The sequence below is a fragment of the Pteropus vampyrus genome, unplaced genomic scaffold, assembly GCF_000151845.1.
Source record: "Pteropus vampyrus isolate Shadow unplaced genomic scaffold, Pvam_2.0 Scaffold21, whole genome shotgun sequence".
Taxonomy (NCBI): domain Eukaryota; kingdom Metazoa; phylum Chordata; class Mammalia; order Chiroptera; family Pteropodidae; genus Pteropus; species Pteropus vampyrus.
Window position 1 is genome coordinate 5,706,988 of NW_011888802.1, and position 7,311 is coordinate 5,714,298.

Sequence of the window (7,311 nt, forward strand, 5' to 3'; positions counted from 1 at the left end):
CTGGAATATCAATATTAACCAAGAAAGTGAATAAATCATTAGTGACAGATTTCATTGAATAATGCTGGCTTCGTCATTAATATAAATCTTGCTAAAAATCTCCAAAACAAAATAAGAAATATTACATTTTGGTACATAGCATCTTAAAAAACATTATGTAACTTAGAGGATGAACTTTGAGTTATAAAAATTCACTCACCCAGAGAAAGCTATTCCTTCAGAATCAATCTATATTCAATACACGAAATTGTATTACATTACCTATACATGTACATAAAACAAATATGGATACTTTTTTTAATGTAACTACTTTATTGATGATTTTACTGTGTACATCTTACCTATATTATTTTCCAATATCTCTTGTGGAATAATTGGACTTTATGACATATTTTGAAAGTATATATATCCCATCTAATATTACTATATATAGAAAATAAAGGCAACATGATCTATAATTTTCTTTTTTGATCTATAATTTTGACATTTCTCTAATTTGAAATAGGACATAGACCATTATATAATACATAATAAATACTAACACTAATAATTTCTAGTAAAATCCACCACCTAATAATCAAATGACTATAATAAGTCATAGCTGTTTAAACGGACAAATATCTTTTTTTTTTTTTTTTGAGGGATGGAGAAAAAAAAAGTCTATGGGAGAAAATATCAAGTTAAAGATATACAGATTTTCCTGAGCAATTAAAAATTAAATTTAACCCTCATAAAATACTCATTTGAAGTAAGAAAGACTTTCAGTTTTTTCACCTCAAAACAGTATTTTGTTTAAAGTCACATGACTACTGTAAAATAATCCTTGAAACATTTACATTCTTTTTTTTTGGCTAATCATAAACAGAAGCATTTCTAACAAGTAGTTCCTCATTTTTATTTCTAACTCCAACCTATTAAAACATAAGGAACACTGATTTTTAGAAATTTTAAGTTTAAACCATTATTTAGCAGTAAAATAATTTTTAAAGCATAACTATCTGTATTAAAAAAAAAGGAGCAATTCAAAATTGCACTTACCTGTTCTCCTTATACATAGACACATACTTTCAGCAAAATGTTACAAATATTTGATACTTGTAGAAATCATTGTTTAATAATCTATAATTGGGGGTAGGGAGATAAAATAAAAGGACTTTCAGTCTAAGACTAACCTTGAATATTTGTATAATATTAATAAAAATTAAGGGAATTATTTCTAAAACCTCCTTGGTTTAAAGCTTTTTCACTCTTTTACCACCCTCTGGTGGATATTTTTAAAAATTTTTCACAACTGAAAAAACTGGGGAGCATGCAAACTGTTTAAATTTTTTTCTATATTATATAGATTATATGTGTAATTATATCACTGGGCCATAATTATTATTGTGGTTTATTAAAAGTTTATATTAAAATGAAACTAAATAAATTTGAGCATGATTTGAGGTAAAATGTTACAGACTATATTATTTGTAGTAATAAATGATAATCTTCATTGTTTTCACTAACCATAATATTCTTCAAAGGACTATAAATGTTCTGCAAATTAAAAAAAAATAAAATCATGAAGTCTAAATATACTCAGTGTTACAGAACTCTTAAGAGTATGGTCTAGATTTTAACCTGTCCAATTAACTCTGGCGTCAGAATTTATTTATTCAGCAAATAACATTGCTATTAAGAACAAAAGTTTTAATAAGTGGACATGATTTATAATAAAATCAAGTTTTTGTTCTATGTATAGGAGGAAAAAATTTAAAAACAACACTTTTGGTTGTCTTTTTTAATAAAAAAGTGTACTTTCTACAGCATATTCCATTTAATCTGTAACCATTAATGACAGTCGTGGGCAAATAAGTGCATTAATTGAAAACAAAAAATTGAATCATTAATATTTATACATACATATATTTATATATGGTTCAAATATGTTTAGATAATATTTCCCCCACTATCTGAAAGTGGAGTGTTCCTATGAAACCTTTTAGAAGCCAAAATGATGTAAAGCAAAGAAGCAATTATTTTTTATTTATATGGAAAATTTTTTGAGCATTCCCAAACCAAAAACATATTTTCTCGTAGTCTTTTCTGATATCTTTTTTTTTTTTTTTTAACACCTACAGCACTTGGTATTTCAAAGTGGTTTCCCATTTAGTACTAACCAGGCTGGACACTGCTTAGCTTGGGAGATCAGACGAGATCCGCATATTCAGGGCGACGTGGCCATAGACTCTTTTCTGATATCTTAGATCACAACTTTCTAACATATGCACAAAATAAGACAAATTAAAGCACAGATGTTCACAAACAGTTAAAAGCTATGGGGCTTGATGCTAAGATGCTGAGAATAGTTCCTTGAGAAGGAGCTTAGGGGTGCTACTCTCGCTGCTCATGATTCACAGGGCCTCTATAAAGGCTCACTACCAAATAAATGCTGAACGCTATTTCTTTTAACTAGAAAGAGTACAAATATCTAATACATTTCAAGTAAATGAACTTGGAAACACATCATCCATTTGCTCTAATTTTTGTGTTATAAATTAGCAATGTTTTAATATATAGGAAATTTGAAATAAAAGAGTATCATTTAAATGGTGCCTGTAGCTTGGTGATTAAAGTGCGCATCCTTACAAATGGTAATGTATATTTTCGAAAACAAACCTACCATCATTTTCCAGGACTGCTCATTATCTTATGTTCCTATGTTGTCATTAATATCAGTTTATCTTCCCAGTAACCTGAATTTTAATCCTTAGAACCTATTTTGTAAAACTACAACCTTCCATTGTTTCCATATCTTATTATTTCCACCTAAATATTTATTCTTTCTCACATTGATTTTTCGTTTTACCAAAAGTACTTATTCAGTAGTCTTACTATCTATTTGCATATCTTCACTGTAACTTTTCTGAATCATTTTTTTCCATTAATCAATGCTACATATTGCTACATTTTTTTGTGTTCTTAACCTGTCTCTCCGCTGTTCACAAATTTCCAACAGAAGAATTTAATTTTAGCTTTGACTCTTCTAATAGCTCAGAGACTTCTTTAGCATTTATATCTCTTTATATTTACTTCAAACTTCTCTTTTCCCATTCATGAAAATACTTTCCTACTGTCGAGGAGTTAAATACATGAAGACCCTCAGAAGTACCTCTCTAACTCCTCAGAAAATATCATTTACTCCGTCTTCTCCAATTATCTGCTTATGCTTTCTATTTGTCTTCTATCATATTATATGCTTCTTTTGGACAGAGATTGTCTTCTCTTTTAGGTTGTTCAGATAAATTTATTTCTAACAGGTCTTGCTTATACATTCTCTAATAGAATTTTGAAATATTTTGTAGTCCCCTCATAAAAGAAAAAAAAGAGAAAAGCTATCAGACCACTAGTAAGTGTGAAACTTACAAAAAAAGTGTTCACAGTTTTCATTAAATACTTTAGATACAGTTGAATTAACATGTTCTTGTGACTGATTATTATAATTGATTATTGATTGGCTAATGAGAATGAGTATGAGTAGGAGATTTGTACCTAAGTAGAAATAAAAATGGATTTATATTTTTCAATAATCTTCTGGTAAAAAATAAAATATTTTATTGGTTTGAATAAATATTTAATAAAATATAAAACATAATTTCTACTCATTTCCTTTTATTAAAATATATTGCATTGACCTATCATAAGTAAAAGTTATATTTTTCCTTTTTTCTTCTTAAAAAGACATTCAATATAGGCAAGTGAGTCATAGAATTACTATTTATTGATTCCTCTCTCAGTATAGAAAATGGTAGAGGGATTGTCATTTATAACACATCATTTTCTTAACATGTTGGTCACGGTCTCTTATTGATACATAAGTAAGGCATGGAGACTTACTACTGGTTCGGAACTTACATGGAAAAGCAAGGCTCTCTACAATATCTTTTTATTTATGTTCCTTGCTTAGCTCTCACAGGACAAGAACTCTTTGACAGCAATCAGGAGATATTAAACATGATATGTAGAAGTAATCAAACATCCAACTATCAAAATCTTGCAAAATGAAATGTGTATTATATACATATTAAATATTATATATAATAAATGTAAATAATATTAAAATGATATATAATGTAGAATATTTAAACTGCTGTATTTCTAATGGCAAATGCCACATTTAATGAAATTGCTATGCCTTATTTTGTAACTTAAGGGAAGGACAATTATGAAAGCTGATTTAGGAAGGAAATCTAGCATGCATTTCAGGGAATTCTCAAACAGATCAACTAGACATATAGAAGTTATTGACCTAGAATTGAAGAGAAAGAAAAAAAAATAATTCAGCATCTAAACATGAAAAGAAAAGAAAATAATTTAATACTAAATATGAACTGAGTCCAAGAATAAAGAAGACAAGTGTTAAAGAAAATGTAGAGAGTAAATTAAGTGTTAAGTGTTGTGGGCTATTTGTTATATCCTGCCTAAAGCACATGATTGCCTTACAGTTAGATCAAGCACATGGTTTATAAATTGCAAAATGTAATCAGGTGTGTTAGAAAGTTTCAATATAAACCTATCTTCTCTACTTCTTTATGAAAATTGTCCATATGCAATTCTAAAATGATTGACTTCTGGGTATTGTCATCTAATACAATAAATACCTATAGACTAAACTTTATCTATGCATATTTTAATGTATCAACTTTATAATTTTATTCTGGTGTTCAAAGGTCTATAGGAAATATCTTTAGTTATTTTTGATCTCTACTTTCAGGATTTCACTTTCATACTGCATTGCCAGGGGTAATCTCAACATCTTCAAGTCTTCAGGTCTCTCATAGAGGACTGACTTTCCACTCTTGACCTGTCTTACCATCCTGACACTCATTAGATAAATTTATAACTAGGTTGTTAGTGACTAAGAAGACTTTTCTATACAGTTACTCTTTAAAGATGACATGATTCTCCAAATAGAAAACCCTAGAGACTACACCAAAAAAACAATAAATAAATACAGTAAAGTTGTTGGATACAAAACCAATGCACAAAATTCCATATCATGCCAATGCACTAACAATGAAATTTCAGAAAAAGAAACAAAAAAATTCTTTTGTGATTCAACAAAAAGAATAAAATACCTAGGAATCAACTTAACCAAGCATGTGAAGGACCTATACACAGAAATACTTTCGATTTCTGTTTATCCTGATCAGTTGAATGGTAGAAATCTCAGCTGTGGTGCTTGCTAGTAGAAGGAGTGTTTGATAATGAAAGTTTGATAATGGAAGTAGTAGAAATTTCCTTTATCATATAGCAACATAATAAAATAAATTAGGAAATGAGGTACTTAATTTAACAAGAGCCACAGTTTAACTATTCTATTTAGAATAATGTTTTATCTGAGTTGAAGCTTTAGTAATCTTTCAAATGACATAAACCCAAAGAAAGACCACAACTCCTACTAATTTCAATATAATTAAAATTAAACTTATAATTCCATTTTAAGTCATTAAAGTAACATTCTTCTGAGACTATAGCAATGTGATATCAGTAGTATCTTATTCCTCACTTTTTATTTTTAATACCCTTTTAAAGGAATTTATATAATTGGGGTAGCCTGTTTTCTGATGACATTTATTGAAATTATCAGCTATTATAATAAAATCTAAAAGTATTAATAATATCATATATTTTTATGTATTCACTCATTCAATAAATATCTCTAATTCTAAAAGTAGTAATAATATTGAGAATATTAATAAATATAGAGTGACATTTTTTAGTGGGAAATTACTGTGCTAGGCACTTACTATATTGATTTTTTAAAATATTAACAACAGCTCTATAGAGGACATAGTATTATAATCTTCATTTTACAAATAAGAAAAGCAAAAATTAAGAAAGAAAAATAACTTACTGAGATTCACACAGCTAGTCACAGAACAGAGATAAACATTCAAATCTGTTTCAGTGTAAAGAAATCATGCTTTACTGCACCAGCTAGTTCTAACAACATATAAAATTCTTAAGTTTTGAGTTAGTTAAAGCTCAAGTCTGAGCCATATAAGGAATATATCAAATAACATATTAGCATAAAATAAATGCATTAATTTTCAGATTTTAAACAACTTATTGGTTGTAAAATATGTTGAGGAAAACACTTTTTAATAAAATACTAGTTAAAAAATTTTTTAATGAAAATAAAGTTCAAAATCAAATGTCTAGTTGATAAATCATTCTGCAAAAGATGTATACTAAAAAATACTCAATTTGCAGTTCAATATCTCCCTCTGCTGTTAGAAAACACTAATAAAAATTGTTTAAGTGTATTATGTTTACTTAGATGACAGTTTATTGATTTAAAAGACTAAAATACATTAGAATTTTCACAACCTTTCCTCCTGTGTTTTAAATTTGTTAATCCTCTATTATATTTCAAAAAATTATTTTCTAGAAATGTGTAAAACCAGTAACTGTTATTCACTGAATTATTCTAGATAACATATATGATTAATTTCCTCTACTGAAATTTTTTCTGTCATATAGTTGTTTCAGTATTCATCCTACATAAGAAGCATTACAAATGAAAATACATGCAAACTTTTCTGTTACCTCAAATAATGAATACTTTCAAGGCCTATTAATTAACACTGAAATAAAAACTTATTTTCTGTTTTAAAATTTAAATATAAGAAAAAAATATTTACCATTTTACAGATTTCCAGGGAAAGATAATATTGTAACTAAATATATAATTTTTCAAGTGCTATATTAGTCAATTGATAGACTTTAAATACAGTATTAAACACAACTTCCTGATAACAAAGGTTAAGAACCATAAAAATTGAGTTATAAATCATATAAATAAAATATTAAGCGATTACCAACATTTTTCTTCTGAAAGCATTGCCTAGATATTAAAAAATATATATCATTTCCATATTTACCAACAATATTAAGAGTTTATAAGCTGTTTCCTAAAACCATATTTGTAATAGGCAGTATTATAGTTATAATTTAATACTCTCTATCGTTTATGAGAATCAAGAAACATAGAAACTTAAAGATTAAAATAAGTGGAAAATAAGTATTTTTATCAAAGGAAAACGAAAACGTCACAGTTAAATTAATTCCAACAAATTTTGGGGGGATTGTATAAAGTGATTTGTAATTCAATGGAATAGATTTCATAAGGGGATCAATATATTATTTATAGAAATATCAAGTTTTATGATTTAACATAATGGAACATAACGGAAGCTTAAACTTCAACAGCTTTTTTTCCCCCTTACTCTTACATCTAGTTATTTAATTCCTGACTTCTTTGTCAAA